The following is a 17524-nucleotide window of genomic DNA, read 5'->3' as shown; positions in this document are numbered from 1 at the left end:
TATTAAACAGAAAACCTTTTCACTGTACAAATGAAAAAAAGAGGTATTTTGTACTCTTCCGTTCAAAAGCATTATTTCATGGCGCTTTCTCAGACAATTAGAAATAGTGCTTCCTCAAAATCCAGCTATACCACTCCTAGGCATATATCCAAAAGACGCTCAAGTATACAACAAGGACATCTGCTCAACCATGTTTGTAGCAGCTTTATTTAGCCAGAAGCTGGAAACAGCCCAGATGCCCCTCAGTGGAAGAATGGATACAGAAATTGTCGTACATCTACACAATGGAATATTACTCAGCAATAAAAAACAAGGAAATCATGAAATTTGCAGGTAAATGGTGGGAACTGGAAAAGATCATCCTGAGGTATCCCAGAAGCAGAAAGACACACAGGGTATATACTTACTCATAAGTGGATATTAGACATATAATATAGGATATACATACTAAAATCTGTACACCTAAGGAAGCTAATCAGGAAGGAGGACTCTGGCTAAGATGCTCAATCCCCATTCAGAAAGGCAAAGAGGATGGACATTGGAGGAGATAGGAGCCTACCACAGAGAGCCTCTGAAAGGCTCTACCCTGCAGAGTATCGAGGCAGATGCTGAGACTCACAGCCAAAATTTGGGAACAGTGCAGGGAATCTTATGAAAGAAGTGGGAGACAGGAAGACCTGGAGATGACAGGAGCTCCACAAGGACAGCAACAGATCCAAAAAGTCTGGGCACACGGGTCTCTTCTGAGACTAATACTCCAGCCAAGGACCACTTATGGAGATGGCCTGAAACCCCTGCACAGAGGTAGCTTATGGCAGTTCAGTATCCAAGTGGGCTCCATAGTAACGGGGATAGGGACTAACCTGATTGGCCTGCTCTTTGATCACCTCCCCCTTGTGAGGGGAGAAGCTTTGCCAGACCACAGAAGAAGACAATGCAGCCACTCCTGATGAGACCTGATAGACTAGGATCAGAGGGAAGGGGAAGAGGACTTCCCTTATCAGTGGACTGGGAGAGGGACACTGGTGGGGAAGAGGGAGGGTGGGATTGTGAGGGGAGGAGGAAGGGAGGTACAGGGGGAATATAAAGTGAATAAACTGTAAGTAATAAAAATAAAAGTAAAAAATGGAAAAAAAGAAAAATATTTTTGTTACTTTAAATAAATTTAATATGTCAAAAAAACCTTAAAAAATAAAATAAAAATAAAAAATATTCTCATAATGTATAAAAGAAGAAGGTTTTGTTTTTGTTTTTTGTTTTTTAATCAGGAGGATTTATTAGAAAAACTGGGTGTGGTATTTACATCTATAATTCCAGCATTTGGTCAGCATGAGCTGTATAGAAAGACCTGTCACCAAAAAGTTTCACTATAGTCAGCACATCATCTCTCCTTCCAAACTATGAAAGAAAACACCTGCTCAAACAACTGTAAGTAAAAAAGTCAAATTCTCTAAAATTTATTTAACACATATGACTCAAACCATTCTGAACATTTTTCTTACCAAGCAGTATTCAGGAATGCAGATTTTAGGAAATATCTGTCACACAGAACCTTACAACATTTCCTATCAGCTCTTCCCGAACCAACATTCTTTGAATAAAATTGGGGATTTAATGTTCCCTATGCTACCTTCACCTTTCTTTCCACTGATGTGTTTTTGTTAACGTCAACATTCCCTGTGACAGAAGCAGTGCTATGTGAACTGTGACACTTTCCCGCTCTCAAGCATACAGAGAGAAGGCATTTCCCAGCCCCCCTTTCTTTTCTTTTTTTTTTTTTTTTGAATTGAACTGTGCAGTCAGTGTCAACCATTCGAAGGGTTCATTTTTAATTTTTTTTAATGAATATTCGGTGTAAGTGGACAGAGATCAGAGAGAGAGAAATGGAGCCATTGCTTTGAAGGAGTGATATGCAACATTGTAGAAGATGAGGAGGTGGTGAGTCTGATGCAAAAAGTGAGGCAGAGGATAGAGAACAAGGTAAACCAAAGTTACAGTACTGTCCAGATATAGTAGAGCACTCCCTAAACCAACCTCTACTTTACAAACATGCGTTTTACATGGAGGCCCTTGCTTGTAATGCCCGTGCTCAGGCTCCTCAGATAGTGAATAACCTTGCTCATTTTTTTTCTTAGCACTACACAACAGGATGCCCGAAAGCCTTCACCTGTTCAACAGCATCTGTAATCACAAGTTTTTTGCAACCAACCACCTCCATTGGTCTGTTTCTTAACAAAAAGGATCTCTTCCAAGAAAAAGTGACCAACAGGCACCTCAGCATCTGCTTTGGAATACACTGGTAACATTGTTTCTCTCAGTTCTAGAAGGTGAGCTTGTGTAAGGCCTATACTCTCTCTCAGGCTGTCTCTGTCTCTGTCTCTGTCTCTCTCTCTCTCTCGCGCGCGTGTGTGTGTGTGTGTGTGTGTGTGTGTGTGTGCACTTGTCATTGTGGACACATTCAAGAGTGCCTGTGGGTGCACATGCAAGCATGTGCGCATGCCTTTGCAGCCTCAAGACTGGCATCTGATGTCTTTAATCATTCTCCACCCTTTAAAAGTTACTGATTTTTAACGTGCGCGTGAGCTCACATGAGTTTATGTGTGCCTCATGTGCGTGGTGCCCTTCCAGGCTGGACAAGGCCTCTGGACACATTGAAACTTGGATAACAGACAGTAGTGAGTCTCAGTCAGTTCTATGAACTAAATCTAGGTCCTTTGCAAAAGGAGTGCTTTTAACCTCTGAGCAATATCCTAACCCCTCTACTCTGTCATCCCATTGAACAGCAACATACTACTGAGTCAACTGAAAATTAGGCCGGTCCTGCTCAGAGCGGAGGGGCCAGCCTCCTCTCCTTTTATCTTTCTTTCTTTTCTACTTATATACTTTAATGATTTTTAAAATTTTATTTACTTTTTATTTATTACAATTTATTCCCTCTGTATCCCCGCTGTAGGGGACAAGGGAGGGGGCTAGCCTCTTTTTCAATTGTCTCAGGTACATGCTGCTGTCCACTGGGGTGAGAGTAGAATTAAGTTAGCCTGATTTGTGTCCTTTCACTTAAATCTCTAGTATTATTCTCTTCTTTGTGCTTGAAATTTAGGATTATCAATTGGTATCATCAAATGACACAAGAAAATACACATTGAGGCTTAATCACTATATAGAATGTGGAAACTATTATCATCTTAAAAGCACTGATATTCTGGAGCTGTATGACAGCGATTAATGTAAGCCACTGACTATTCCATTCTCCGTTGAAGCTTAGCGACCCTCTTTTTCCTGATTCCTATATTTTGACTCACTCATACCACTCATCATTCTCCACTTCTCATCACAATAATTTACAACCTTGTTGTGTCTCTGCACTTGGACTTTGAGATCTTGAATAACACAGTCTAAGGGACCTCATCTCTAAATCTCTGTGATTCACTTTGAGAAGCTGCTATTTGGCACATCAATGTTTGCTCAATAAGAGACACCATCACGAGCTTCCGTATTCTAACAGAAAAGTTTATGGTGATTACATAAAGCTGTGCGAGTTATCATTAAGGGTTTTTAGAAACTAGAGACCAAGGTCAGGTGCACTCTTTTAATTGTTTCTTTTTTTTTTTTCCTCCAACTCACTCATGTTTGTGCTTAAACAATTCTGTCCCCCTTTAAAATAGTATTCATTCTTTGAGAATTCCACAAGGTATACAATGTAATTGATTATATCAACACCCCCTTCCACTAATTATACCTCGTTCTAGATTCCAAACCCTGCTGCAGCCTTTCTCAGCTTCATGTTTCCGATTTACAGTGTACCGGGTTAGATCGGTGCTGTCCCTACGTGCCTAGGTATAGTCCACACATGAGCACTGAGAACTGAACAGAAGCCACTTCCCCAAAGAAAACAACTCGCTCCATGAGCCTTCAACTGTCAAAGCACCTCAGTTTTCCACAGGACTCCATGAGCTACACCCTTCATCTGTTCTGGATTTTTGACTGGGTTAAGCCTGTATAGATATGTTATGGATGTAACAAGTGCTTTCTGTTTGATTTACTAGAACTTATGCCTGGTAACTGTAAAGCTGGCTGAGACCCCACGGCTACGGAAGTCATAGATCCTTGGGGAGGACTTATTACAATTATTTTGCTTAAGAGACATGATGCTTCGTTACATAAAACATTAAACTAAAAAGGAGAAAACTCTCAGATGTTGGAATTAAAGAGATGGCTGGATCCCAATTCTCTCGCTTGGTCTTCTTTGAGTTTGGAAAAATAACTTTATACTACTAAGCTTCAGTTTCCTTGCCTTTGCATCAGAGAGTAATTCCAACCTTATGGTCCCAGCCCCCATGTAAATTAATCGAGCCCAGTAGAGAGACTGGCACACTAGCGAGAGCTCACAAACAGCAGCTGCAGATGCCTGAGCCTGGAAAAGCTATGGCCACAGCATGTCAGCAGGGGTCATCCTGCCCAGGGATGCTTGCCAGAGCCCTAAAGGAAACTGGATAGCTTTTGAAACAGACTTGATTAAATATGATTTTGTAGCTCCTGCTGAGAGATGGGTTACAAAGGAGAAGCTGGGTTGCTTTATTGAGGAATCAAAGATGGTGTGTTACATTAAACCCTTAAAAAAAAATAAAAACGAGTTAGTCATTCTTTCAAGCCATTTGTTTAGTAAGCAAAATCCTCATTCAAAGAGTCATGGCCACATGATGAAGCCTGGACCAAAAGGTAAATACAAGTCTTCTTTTTTTTATTGGTTTTGATGGATTAAGAGATACACATTGATGGAGCTTCCTGCTTCAGACTGAGTTACTACCGTGTTGGAGAAAATCTTTCTCAGTGGAAAAATGACCCGTGTGGGTATAATCCCCCAAACTTTACACAGACATATGAGACATGGCAGTCCCTGGATGCATATTTTAAATGGAAGCTGGTGCTGTATTACTGTAGTCACTGCTATTCCCCAAAAGGCCTATGGAGAATGGAAGAATCATGAAATTGAGATGTAACTGTTTGGAGTTTGTGACAGAAAATGCGTTAAAGAAACCTAGTTTCAGGTAAAAGTAAACCCTCTCTGAGCCTCAGTTTCCCTGACAAGACGGCATGCTGCACAATCTACTCCCTCTCTGCATTCTCATTCAGCTTCACATTTAAATACTCATTTTTTATAAATTTCTTATGGGTTTTGGGAAATAAATAAAACAGTTACACATGAGATTTTTGTCTAAGAAGGAACATTTACTCTAGGAAAATAGTGTGAGTATTTGGTTCAGTTCTCCATTAAGAGACAATTGCCAGATTTAAGCCAACCAAATAAAACAGAGATGACAGCCTTATTGAACGCTATGGTGCCCACTGAAGTGCTTTTCATCATTTCCAACACAAGCACAGAGCACACTAGCAAGGATTCTCACCAACCCCACAGTCCTCGTCTTCTCTGGTCAGAATAGCTGTCATGGTGTAGGCACTGTAGAGAGTGGCTTATAAAGTCTACTTCATACCACAGCCTGAAGGAATTACAGACTGTTATTCTTTTTTTCACTGTTTAGAAATGTGGGTTTGTGAGTTTTCCATCACTAAAATAAAATACTAAAGATAATTAACTTATTAAAGTTCAACAGTTACTACTTGAAGAGAAATGTCATCAACAGTTTTAACCAGCTATGAATCTATAACATATAATATAAAAGTGGTAAAGTGTCTTATGATTGGATTTAAAGCCGCTTCCACAGGACAGAACTCATGCCTGGTATTATTAACTGGGCCAAGCTCTAATGGTTGGGTAGGTTCTAGGAAAAACAAAAACAAAAACAAAAACGTGTGGTATTAGACTGCCTGCAAAAACTTAGTCTTTGGCCATGTATAAGTACTTCTCTCAACCCTCATCAGAAAAGCCTCTTTTGTAATATATGATTATTAATGTAGAAACCAACAACAGATCAACGTGCTGTGGGAATAAGAAACTGAGTATATCTGATCCTAAACGAGGCATCTATATCACGGCCCTTCCTCTCAGGGACAATGATGGCAGAGGGTGTAGAGTGATGGCTGGAGTCAGGGGAATTAGATGACAGTGTTTTCTAGCTCTAAGAGGTCTATTGCTCATGGGAATTCAGAGAAGCTGTGCCTGCATGCAAAGACCTGAACAAGATCAAGGCAGACAAAGTAAGAGTAGAGGAAGTCATGAGGTCCCACCCTTATCTGAGGAGCTATTGGGAATTGGTGGTAGAAATCATGTTTCTTCAGATATGAGTCTCCTGGAACCCATGCTCCCATGTATCATGCTACACACCCATGTGAATACTAGTCACACTAGGAGGGTTCCATGGACTTAAAAATAGTCACATGAAGTTGGGACAGAAAAGTGGTAGTGGGAATAGAGAAGGAATGGAGGGAAAGTAATTTGTTGTAGATTTGCACAAAATATATTGCATGCATGAAAAAAAATAAATTAAATGCTTGTGAGTCCCTAATTGTATCACTGCTTTACACCAGATGTAGTGAGCGCAATCTGGGATGTTATCTGTGCAGGTAAGAGGCACAGGATAATCTGTGAACGGGCTTCCAACGGGCCGTGTGAATGTGCTTGGTGGTGAGATGTGCATGATACAGACAGCAAGCTTCCTAAGGAAATGATCTCTTCAGTACCAGAGATATCCAAGCAGAAGCTTAAAGGAGCATGTCAGGGGTACAGCATGTTCTCTAAAACATTGGTGCAAGGTTTCTGTAATGTTAGGTGTGTTGGTTTGAAAGACAATGACCTCAAATGTTGGAGGAGCTTGAAGTTTTGAAAGCCCTCCTTGTCTCTCTCTCTCTCTCTCTCTCTCTCTCTCTCTCTCTCTCTCTCTCCCTGCTGCCTGTGGAAGAGGAAGTAAAACTAACAACTACTCCTCCAGTGGAGCCACCCTGGTTTGCTTACCACCATGATCATTATGGACTAGCCTTTTTGAAACTACTAGCAAGTCCCCAATTAAATGATTTCTTTTTGTAAGTTGTGCAGTTTCTCTTCACAGCAACAGTAACTAAGACGCCACTCACTAAGAAGTCACCTTTTGACGAAATTTGCCATGACAGTTTTCTCTGAATTTATGTGCCCACAGAAGAAAGAACACATTCTGTAACGTGAACTGAAATGCAGCTCTTTTCTTCTTTTCCCACATATTCATTTCATGTGTTTGATGTATTCAACCTAAAAAGTTACCATCCTTCTGATTTAAATCACAAAAAGCTTCAGTCAACTCCTGTAACAGATATTTCCATATAGAGATTAACAAGGGAGAAAACAGTTGTTGGAATAGTGGAAGAAGGAACAGTGAGACCAAGGATCAGAGTGGAAGCTAAGGACAGAGCTGAGAAGATGAAAAAAGGAAAAAGACTATTTCATCTTCTGTCTAGGGCCACCCTCACACTTGTAAAATTATAACTCATAACCTTGAAAAATAGTCTAAGGGAGCAAAAAAACTCCTTAGAAGTAGGCAGTAAAGCTGATTCTGAGAGAACTTACCTGTACCTAAAGAACAAGAAAAAATAATAAATAAAAAATATATTTCCTGAAAACCCAGAAATGCAACTTAGACAGGTAGTAAAGAACCAGCCTTTCATCTTCTTTTATATATGTGGATTCATATATATCAGCCTGTGAAAGGTCTTCAAAATACAAAAATAAAAGATTGGAAATAAATTCCTGAAGCCTGAGGAAAAAGAGGCCTGTTCAGCATCTTGGAGGCTGAGCAGATGCTGTTTTTGTATTGTGTATATTTTTATTTGATTGAGTTGTTGTAAAACACAGGCCAAAACAGAGATAGTCCTTAGAGGGCTGGCTCATGGGAGGCACAGTTGATTCACAGTCTTAGTGGAAAGTAGAAACTCAATACTGAAAGATCAGGCCCTATAAACAAGAGTATTTATTAAGAGAAACTCAGGAGTTATAAGGGGGTTTTCCTAGTGAATTAAAGATTCTGTATGTGAAGTGTTCTCAAATGAGGGATGACAGTCAAGTTAAGATGTCAAAGACAGAGCATCACAGAGAAGCAAAACCAAACAAAACAGATCTGTGTTGTAATTCTTTTTCTACTTCCATGACCAACTTGGTTCTCTTTTCTGGATCACCTTCTTCCTCTACAAATGTCCAAATTTTATTTTCTGGTGTGTTTGAATGCTATACTATAAATAACCCTCAGCCCTTAATGTAATGTGAAAGTCCATGGAATGTGGTGACTTTTAACATTGTTATTTTTGTACTGCAGGTTATGCAAATTTATATTTATTTTTGAAAAATATTTTTATCCTTTACATCTTAAATCTTTATCATTCATACTATCTGTCTGAATTAACAAAATTGGAAATAATCAGAATAAGGGAGATGACTTAGTTAATAAAAGGCCTGTGGTGCTGGGAAAGAGGGAGACTCGCAGATGCCAGGTATATGTAAAAAGTTAAAAAAAAAGAATTAAAAAGGTGTCTAAAACCCTAGTACTTGGGGTGAAGGTCAGAGACATTCAGAGCTCTGCAGATTGCTGGACAGCCGTGTGTATAATAATCAGTAAGCACCAGGTTCAGTGCGTAGAATGTGATGGAAGATTACTGAGCATCAGGCACTGACCTCCGTATTCACATACACACATGTATATACACACCCACATCTACTATACATACATGAAATAGACACACACACTCACTGTACATATACCCCCAAATCCAAACATACCTTACACACACGGGCATGGACACACACACAATCATCATGTGTCATCAGTTAGTTGCTGTCATGAATCAGCTATCTATTTATAGGCCAGTCAGAACATAAAAAAAAAAGCCTGAAATATTTCCATGAATCAAGACTATGAACATGAAAGCTTCCAGTAGAAACTTATTTAGTCACCTCCACAGACAAACCAAATAAATGCACCTTTAAAAAACTCAAGAAACTCAAGGCATGTCAGAACTTTCTACATACCTATGAGAGATAGAAACTCAAGGTATGCCAGTGACCCGAACAAAAATAAAAACAAAATTCCAATAGAGAGGCCACCATTAGCCTTTATTAGTTGATGACATTTCACCAAATTCATGTTGTTCTTCATTTGAGAAGGCTGAGTTCAGTGAAAGGAACAGCTGCGGGCAGGCCTATAATTTCTTCAAGAGCTGGCTTGAGCTACCCAAAACCCTTCTCTAGCTTCAAAGTAGCCTACCTCCTTGGAAGGCCTTTGCTCTTCCCCTTGAAGACTCACTGACCTCAGGCAGAAAAGTATTTTTGGCAGTGCCATAGGATAGGCTGTAGGCAGAGATGACAAGACACTCGACTTCCCCTTAAGTGCTTCATAGCCTAGATCAGTGCAATCCTAACAAGCGATGTGGGAATTAGGGATGTTTGGATCACTGCTGAGTGCTTGCCTAGCATGCATGAGGCTCTTAGTTCAATTCCTAGGTGCAGAAAACAAAAGATACGAAATAAAAACTGAAAATATTTTTCATTAAGCAAGCCCATTTTAAAAATGATAAAATATGGAATAAGTGCATTTCATTTAACACTGTTTATTTTAGTTCTAAAATGTAATCATCGTAATATAATTGGAAACATTCTACATTCCATTTATACTAGAGTTTTTGCATTTGGTGAAAGGTTTTTACATTCCTAGCACGTCTTCATCAGGGTAAGTAGAACTACAAGGGCTTCACAGTGACATGTTGCTAATGATTACCACACTGGAAATTCTAAGTCCACATAGAAAAGCAAGCAGCAAGCTAAAAAAGTAAGCAAGAGTTTAACAAAGAACGAACAGTAAGTAAAAAATAAATAAACACATAAATGCAGAAAATTGGCAGGTATACAGAGACAGAGCAATTGAGAGGGTATTACATGTCCTGAACTCAGTACTGTGGGTACACACAGGCACATGTGTGTTGACATCTCCTTACAGCCTCCTACGTCAGTAAAGTAGAATGCTCCAAGAGATAACTTCATCAGAAAAAGAGAGTTTCTGTCTCCCCCTTCTTTCATAAGATTCCTTGCACTCTGCCCAAAGTTTGGTTATGAGGCTCAGAATCTGCTTTGATACTGAGGCCCTCTGTAGTAGGCTTATGTCCTGTTCCCTGTGCGACAGGAGCTCCACAAGGAGAGCAACAGAAACAAAAAATCTGGGCCCAGGGGTCTTTTCTGAGACTCATACTCCAGCCAAGGACTATGCATGGAGGTAACCTAGAACCCCTGCACATATGTAACCTATGGCACCTCAATCTCCAAGTGGTTACCCTAGTAATGGGAACAGGGACTGTCTCTGGCATGAACTCTGTGGCTGGCTCTTTGATCACCTCCCCCTGATGGGGGATCAGCCTTACCAGGTCACAGAGAATGACAATGCAGCCACTCCTAATGAGGCTTGATAGACTAAGGTCAGATGGAAAAGGAGGAGGACCGCCCCTCTCAGTGGACTTGGGGAGGAGCATGGGAGGAGAAGAGGGAGGGAAAGTGGGATTGGAAGGGGAGGAGGGTGGAAGTTACAGCTGGGATACAAAATGAATAAACTACAATTAATAAAAATAAATAAATTTTAAATAAAAGAAATAAAAAGTTTCTACACTACAGTTGCCATGAATCTTAATTAACATTTTTATTGAAATATCATAAAATTCACACTTCTTTAAGATTTGCTGCTCCAACAAAATTCTAAAAAGTTCAAATAATTTCCCTATTTGAACATCTAGAATAAAGATTCCAAGCTGAAGGATATTTTGAAAAAGAATGCAAATAACTAAAGGAAGTTATGAAACTTCATATTATTTGTGTGTGTTCATGTGTGTGTGTGTGTGAGAGAGAGAGAGAGAGAAAGAGAGAGAGAGAGAGAGAGAGAGAGAGAGAGAGAGAGAGCAAACAGGATTTCAGGATAATCAGTAGATGAAGGTGAGAAAGTCAGATGCCAGAGACTTCGCTCTCGAGGTAATGGAAGGTCTGTTAGAAGCCATTTAACCACAAATGTTTTCAGAGACTAGCTAGGTCTCCATACATCAGACTAGGAAAATGAAGCTGAAGGACAGAAAGGCTGGTCTACTGACAGCTTAGTTTCTTTGGAAGACAAGTTTGCTATTTATCTTGTATTTCTACATATCCTACATCTCAGTGTTGTATCAAATAGTATGCTCTCTGTTAAGGGCACTGGCCATTTGTTTTGGTTCTTTGATCAGTGGTCTTAGTCACTCTAATTTCTTTAGATGTTCTTCAGCTGTAATCTGTACTGTGACCAGAACAAGAAAGCTTTAATTCATACCATCTTCTGATGACAAAAGACAAGCAAGTTTGTAATTTAATAAATGCGGTCAAACCTGACCTTTGCAAGCAACAACAAACATCTTGTAGCCTGAAATTTAGTCTCAGAACTTGCCAGGAACACTGGATAATATGATACCTTGATTCTGCACATAACGTCCTAGACACGCAATTTTAAAATGTGTTTTCCAAAATGATAGTTGTGGAGTCCTTTCTTCAGATGCTAATTAAAATGATGTCTTACAAAAGGCTATGTCAAGCTGGGCCCAATATGTTGGGAGCTAGCTTCATAAAATGATGAATTATAGGAACAATAAGTTGGGACCTGCCAGATGGAAGTCATTGCCTGATGTTTTTACCATGGTGGATGTGTTGCCTAAAGGAAAAGAAAAAAAATGCAGAGAGCAGATTGTGGAAAATTTATGCCTGAGTCAAGCTCAAACACCAGCCTCTGATAAATGGTAATACAAGTCTCTTGGATACTCAGGCATGTAAACAAATAATGCTGTTAACATGCCACCAATGACAGGCATCCCTAATCCATATGTGTGAGTCTGTGGAATATTCTTCTCTTGCCTCATCTGTGTTGCTGATTTAAATAATCATAAGAATTAGCTAAGCTGTTAGAGGAAAATCTTGAATAGTTCAATACTAATCAGGACTAGTTGACCATGCTCTTTAACCTACACAGCCACAGGTGTATTCTTTCTTAGAAAATGAGTTTAATGGATAGATTCCAAAAGCCTCAGCAAGAATCTTGGAATGTTTGGATAATTTTCCACCATGGCCTGGCAAGGCTGCATCATCAGGGGCTAGTGATCAGAGACCAGTCAACTGACTTCATGATAGAGGCAGCCCCTGATCCCCTCACTCAAAATACTCACAATGTAAGTAGCCAACAAATATAATTGCTCCAGTAAAACTGTGAAGAAGAATTTAAATTATACTACACCTTTTCACATCATGTGTTCTGAGCATCTCAGCTGAAGGATCGGGACCACACTGAGACATTAGGAATCCATCTTCCATTCAAATAAACTGAGTCTCTAAGAAGCGAAAAGCTAGGATCTGCTCAGTCTAAGGCTTATGTTGTATACATCTTGTCCCTTTATCATCTACCCCAGAGGACTTAAACAATCTTCTGCAAGTCTTAGGGTTGGCCATATATCTACATGATTTAACATACTCCTCACTACTCATAATATTCTTTCTGGTTTTTGCCTTTGACTCCTAATATCCTCATTTTCTTCCATGCTGAGAGTTTTTCAATATACAGAGGACCACTTCACTTACTATTGAACTTCCCACACAAAGCTTGGGATGACTCATCTGTTTACCTAAATCATATGATCACCTTGCCCAATTCAAATTCCAACTTAAAATTAATTAGTGATTTCTCACTGCACTTGGACTGCTCTTGATTAATCCATTTTGTCTTTCAGCAACGACGTACCACTGATTTAACCACTGTGCTGGTTCAAGTTCTTCATACAACCCACTGTCAAGGATTGCCTTGCGTTTGATTTTCCAACCACACATCTTGTTACACCCAACTTTATATGCTATACTTTATGCATTTGCTGCCATTTCCTGTACACTCCTGCAAATCCCATACTCTTGTTTAACCACAAGGATTTTGGATCTGGCTGAAACACACCATTCATTCACTTTCCTGACTTGTATTTATTCTTTTCAGTGTCTGGCCTCAGCAGTCTTCATTAAATTCTGCTTTGGGGACCAGAGCAAGGCCCATCTCTGTTTCTCATTCTGTTTGTCTTGATTTGTGGAAACTCCCTCACTCTTTATCTATTCTTCCACTGGAAGATAACAGTCAAGACAATAGAGAGTATAATTTACTCATATCTAAATCTTTAGAACTTAGCATAGAAGTCAGATTACAATGTGAGATAAATACATATTTTATAAATGAATAAATTATATTGTTTGAATCAATAAATATGGAGTTGGAAAGAAAAGAAAATGATATTGAGAGTCATTATGTTCTTCTGGTTACAGAGGCTAGAAGGATATCAATATCAAAAGACAATGAGTTTTAAGTCAAATTGATGGCACCATAATTTCCCATGTTTGGCTATTTAGAACATCACATATTCAAACACAAGTTCTAAAAGGAGGTATGGGTTAGAGAAAGTCAATGTCTCTGACTAAATTCCACATAAGTGAGAGACATGGAAATGCGGAACAGGAAAGGGGGAAAAGGCAGCCGTTAGGAGGAGATTTGGAATAATGACTAGAGATTTTCCAAATTCCCAGGCGAAGTATACTTTCCTACTGGAAGTAACACTTTTCAAACCTATTTACTCGGGGAAAGCCCCACACCCAACAGCACACCCAACACCACCTACGCTGCCAAATCTCATTTTCTTCCGATGTCACTGAAATGAGTAAAAAAATAAAAAATTGAAGTAGCATCTGCATGCTCGGTTTCCAGCAGCATTGGGCTCTTCTCCTGTATTAGTCACTAAATGTATGCTTACTTTTTCACATTTTTCTCTTAGAGCAATGTTTGAAGTAAATGTTGGCATTTTTTTTCATTTTATTGATTAAAAAACTTGAGGTTAAAACACTCTGACTCTAGAGCCTGTCCTTCCCACCCACATGCTACATCTTGTCCTTGTCATGTATACTATGTACTTTAGCTCTCTAGTAAGTACTTTCTTGTCTTTGCTCAATCCCCATCCTGAAAGGCAAAGAGGATGGACAACAGAAGAAAAAGAAAACAGGAAACAACCTAGGAACCTGCTACAGAGGGCCTCTGAAAGCCAGAAGAAAAAAACAGGAAACAACCTGGGAACCTGCCACAGAGGGCCTCTGAAAGCCTCTGCCCTGCAAACTATCAAAGCAGATGCTGAGCCTGATGGGCAACTGTTGGGCAGAGTGAATGGAATTTTAGGTAAGAACTGGGAAATAGTAAGAGCTGGAGAGGACAGGAACCCCACAAGGAGAGCAACAAAACAAGAAAATTTGAACACAGGGAGCTTCCCAGAGACTCATACTCCAACAAAGGACTATTCATGGAGATAACCTAGAACCCCTTCACAGATGTAGCCCATGGCAGTTCAGTGTCCAAGTGGGTTACATAGAAATGGGAAGAGAGACTGCCTCTGACATAATCGTATTGGCCTGCTCTTTGATCACCTCTCCCTAAGAGGGGAGCAGCCTAACAAGGCCACAGAAGATGACAATGCAGCCCCTTCTGATGAGAACTGATAGACTAAGATCAGAAGGAAGGAGTGGAGGACCTCCCCTATCAGTGGACTTGGGGAGGGGCATGCATGCAGAACGGGGAGGGAAGGGTGGGATTGGGAGGGGAGGAGGGAGGGGCTTATGGGGGATACAAAATGAATAAAGTGTAATTAATAAAAAAAACAAAACAAAAATGAAGACAATCTCTAATTTATTAATTCAGACAATAATTTACAACACTGTAGCTGAAAATAGGCAATCAGTATAATTTCATATGGCAGACACACATTTGTTGTAGGAAATATTTTACTATTTCATCATTTTTGCTTTCATTTCATTCAACACTACATCATTTATTCTCTCGTTCTATATAGAATCTCATATCATAAGTGGATATGCTGGTGTTTTAGATAAAAGAAAAATAAATCTCAGAGGAGTGATTTAGAAATACACTTAAAGTAAATAGAGAAGATACTTGCAATTCTATACTGTATTCCATGATTAAAGAAAGTTATATGTTACAGTGTCATGTTGGGGTACTTCTCCTCCAGTTTTTGGCCACAGGTGTTCCAGACACTGTAAAACAATACAGGCTATTGTCATTGCTTTTACTTTGTTACCAAAACCTGATGGTGAGGCTCTACTTCTGATGAAACCACATAATGTGTTCACAGAACATAGAAAAACCAAGTTGCTATGTAACAGGAATCATCCTGTTGGCTACCTTCCATAGGACCAGAAGGTAAATTATCGGCATTTGGGGGTAAAAGACACTGGCAGTCTTACCCAGCTGGAACCCTTTAAGCAACAATAAAGACCAGTAGTAAAGGATGGTCATGGGTGCAATAGTGACACAAATGTTATGGAATTAAGCAACCACTTGCTGATTATATTTAAGGCTCTTTCTACTGCAAGAAGCACATGCCTGGTACTGTGACTCTTGCCATAATTAATGGCTGTGAAGCTCACAGACTCCAGAAATGAACCTACTTTTATTTTCCTAAATGAACATAGTATCAAAATGCTTTCTAGAATTTTTTTTTAATCCAAGATGCTGGTTAATGCAGAAATTCACAACTGGTAAAGTAATGAAAGTAAGCAAGTGTATAGAATATTCACTCAGCAATAGATGTGATGGAAATGTCACACGGCCTCGCTGTAAGGCTGAGTGATTATTGTGGAAAAGGATGCAGAAGTACAATAATAGCCAGAGGTTGGGGAGAACTGGAACAAAAGTGTTCTCTGGACATGCTAGGACCACTGTATGCATGAACTCACAGCAGCTTTGACTCCTCTGCACAACACTCAAACTTCTAGCATAGATGGTTGGTATGCTTATGAGCTCAGCCCTACCTGAGGAGTTATTGATGCTTTGTAAGGAAGGGAGACTCAGATTTCTTTTTAAAGAGTGTGGTCCCTGTTAGGTCAACTCTGCTCCAGTGTATATCACCACATCTATTGTACATTGTCAATACAGAGCAGATTCATGGAGTAATGAAAAGAGAGGTATGAAGCTGAAAAGAAGTAGAGAAGTGTGTACGGGAGTAATTAGAAGGAGAAGTAGGATTAATACTATCAAAATGCATTACACATACATATATAATTCTCAAAGAATTAATATAATATTTAATTTACAAATAAAGCTCTATGTTTGAAGTCATCCAAAGAACAATCGGAATCTTTCTTTTTCTTAGCTATTAAGGATATAGGTTCACTTTCATCACATTATCATCATAATCATTTTCTTTATCTTCTTCCTTACTTTTTTTTCATTCATTCTTTCTTTTATAAAGGGTGGCCTCCAACTCATGGATATCCCCAACCCTGGAATTCAGATATGCATCAACTCATCTGACTACAATTCTAAGAAAAAAGGAAAGCAGAAGAGATGGAGAAAATAAAGAAAAAGAAAGAATAAAAATGAGAAAGTTTATGAGTCCTATCCTAAAACACAAAATTCTGTGAAACCAAACTTAACTCTGAGAAGAGATGTTTGTCAGGAATGCCTTCAGCCAGCTATTCTTTTCCTACAGAGACTAGCTCAGAGTCTAGTCTTCATATATGTCATAAAACTAGCACTTCAGGCCTGACAAGGAAGAAAATAGTTTCATGTTCTGGTAAATGATGAAGCAATTTTATCTATCCAAAGTCATGACTGTCTGCTGTGCTGGTGAGTTTGAAGAGATACTGATAACAAGATTCCAGAGATGTGTTCTTTGAATCCCAGCTAAGTGACTGGTGTAAGGAAGGATGCGGCTCACCATGGCATAATGAGCAGAGATAAAGTCAAATTCTGACAAGGGGCAAAAACAACATATGCTCTTTGAGGATCTTTCTTCTGCTGGGTCGTGGTGATGCTTATATATGTAGGGAAGTTGGACAAATATCACGTTATATTATTGGCAGTGCTTTATGCTAGACACTCCATCTATACAATGAACTTATATTAAAGACCCACAAAAAAATGACTTTTACCCTATTTAACAAGACATTAAATCTAAGGATAGATTTGCTCACAATCTCCTTAGTAACTATATAGCATTGTCTCTGATCAAAAGCCAACAGGGCTCAAACCCCACATTCTACCCTACTTGCTTTCTTTATTGCAAGGAAAGATAAAATAATCAAGAGTCTGTACCAAAGAGGAGAATCTATAGAATCTATACAATTTTAGTGAAAAACTCATAAGAATATAGTTTATAGATGTGGATCTCTGCTTTGACTTACTCATTAACATATTTAACATGCCATTCGAGCACTGAATATCCCTGGACTTCATTTACTAAAGAGAAAATGAAGGAGCTAAATTTTCATTATAGCTATTGTTTTTATGGCCAAACATGGATAGGCATGAGTAATAAAAACGGAATAAATCTTTTTTTCACTTTGTTTACCTTGTGTGTAAGCACGTCTCTCTCTCTCTCTCTCTCTCTCTGTGTACATGCATGGTGTGCATGCACAAGTGCCATGGCGTGTGTGCAGAGGTTATAGGATGATTTTTAGCAGTTGGTTCTCTCCTCCTACCATGTTGGTCCCAGAGAAACCTCTCAGGTCATCAGGCTT

Source organism: Meriones unguiculatus, chromosome 3 (genome assembly GCF_030254825.1).
Source record: "Meriones unguiculatus strain TT.TT164.6M chromosome 3, Bangor_MerUng_6.1, whole genome shotgun sequence".
Classification (NCBI taxonomy): domain Eukaryota; kingdom Metazoa; phylum Chordata; class Mammalia; order Rodentia; family Muridae; genus Meriones; species Meriones unguiculatus.
The sequence above is the reverse complement of the archived record's forward strand: the minus strand, read 5'-3'. Positions refer to the sequence as shown.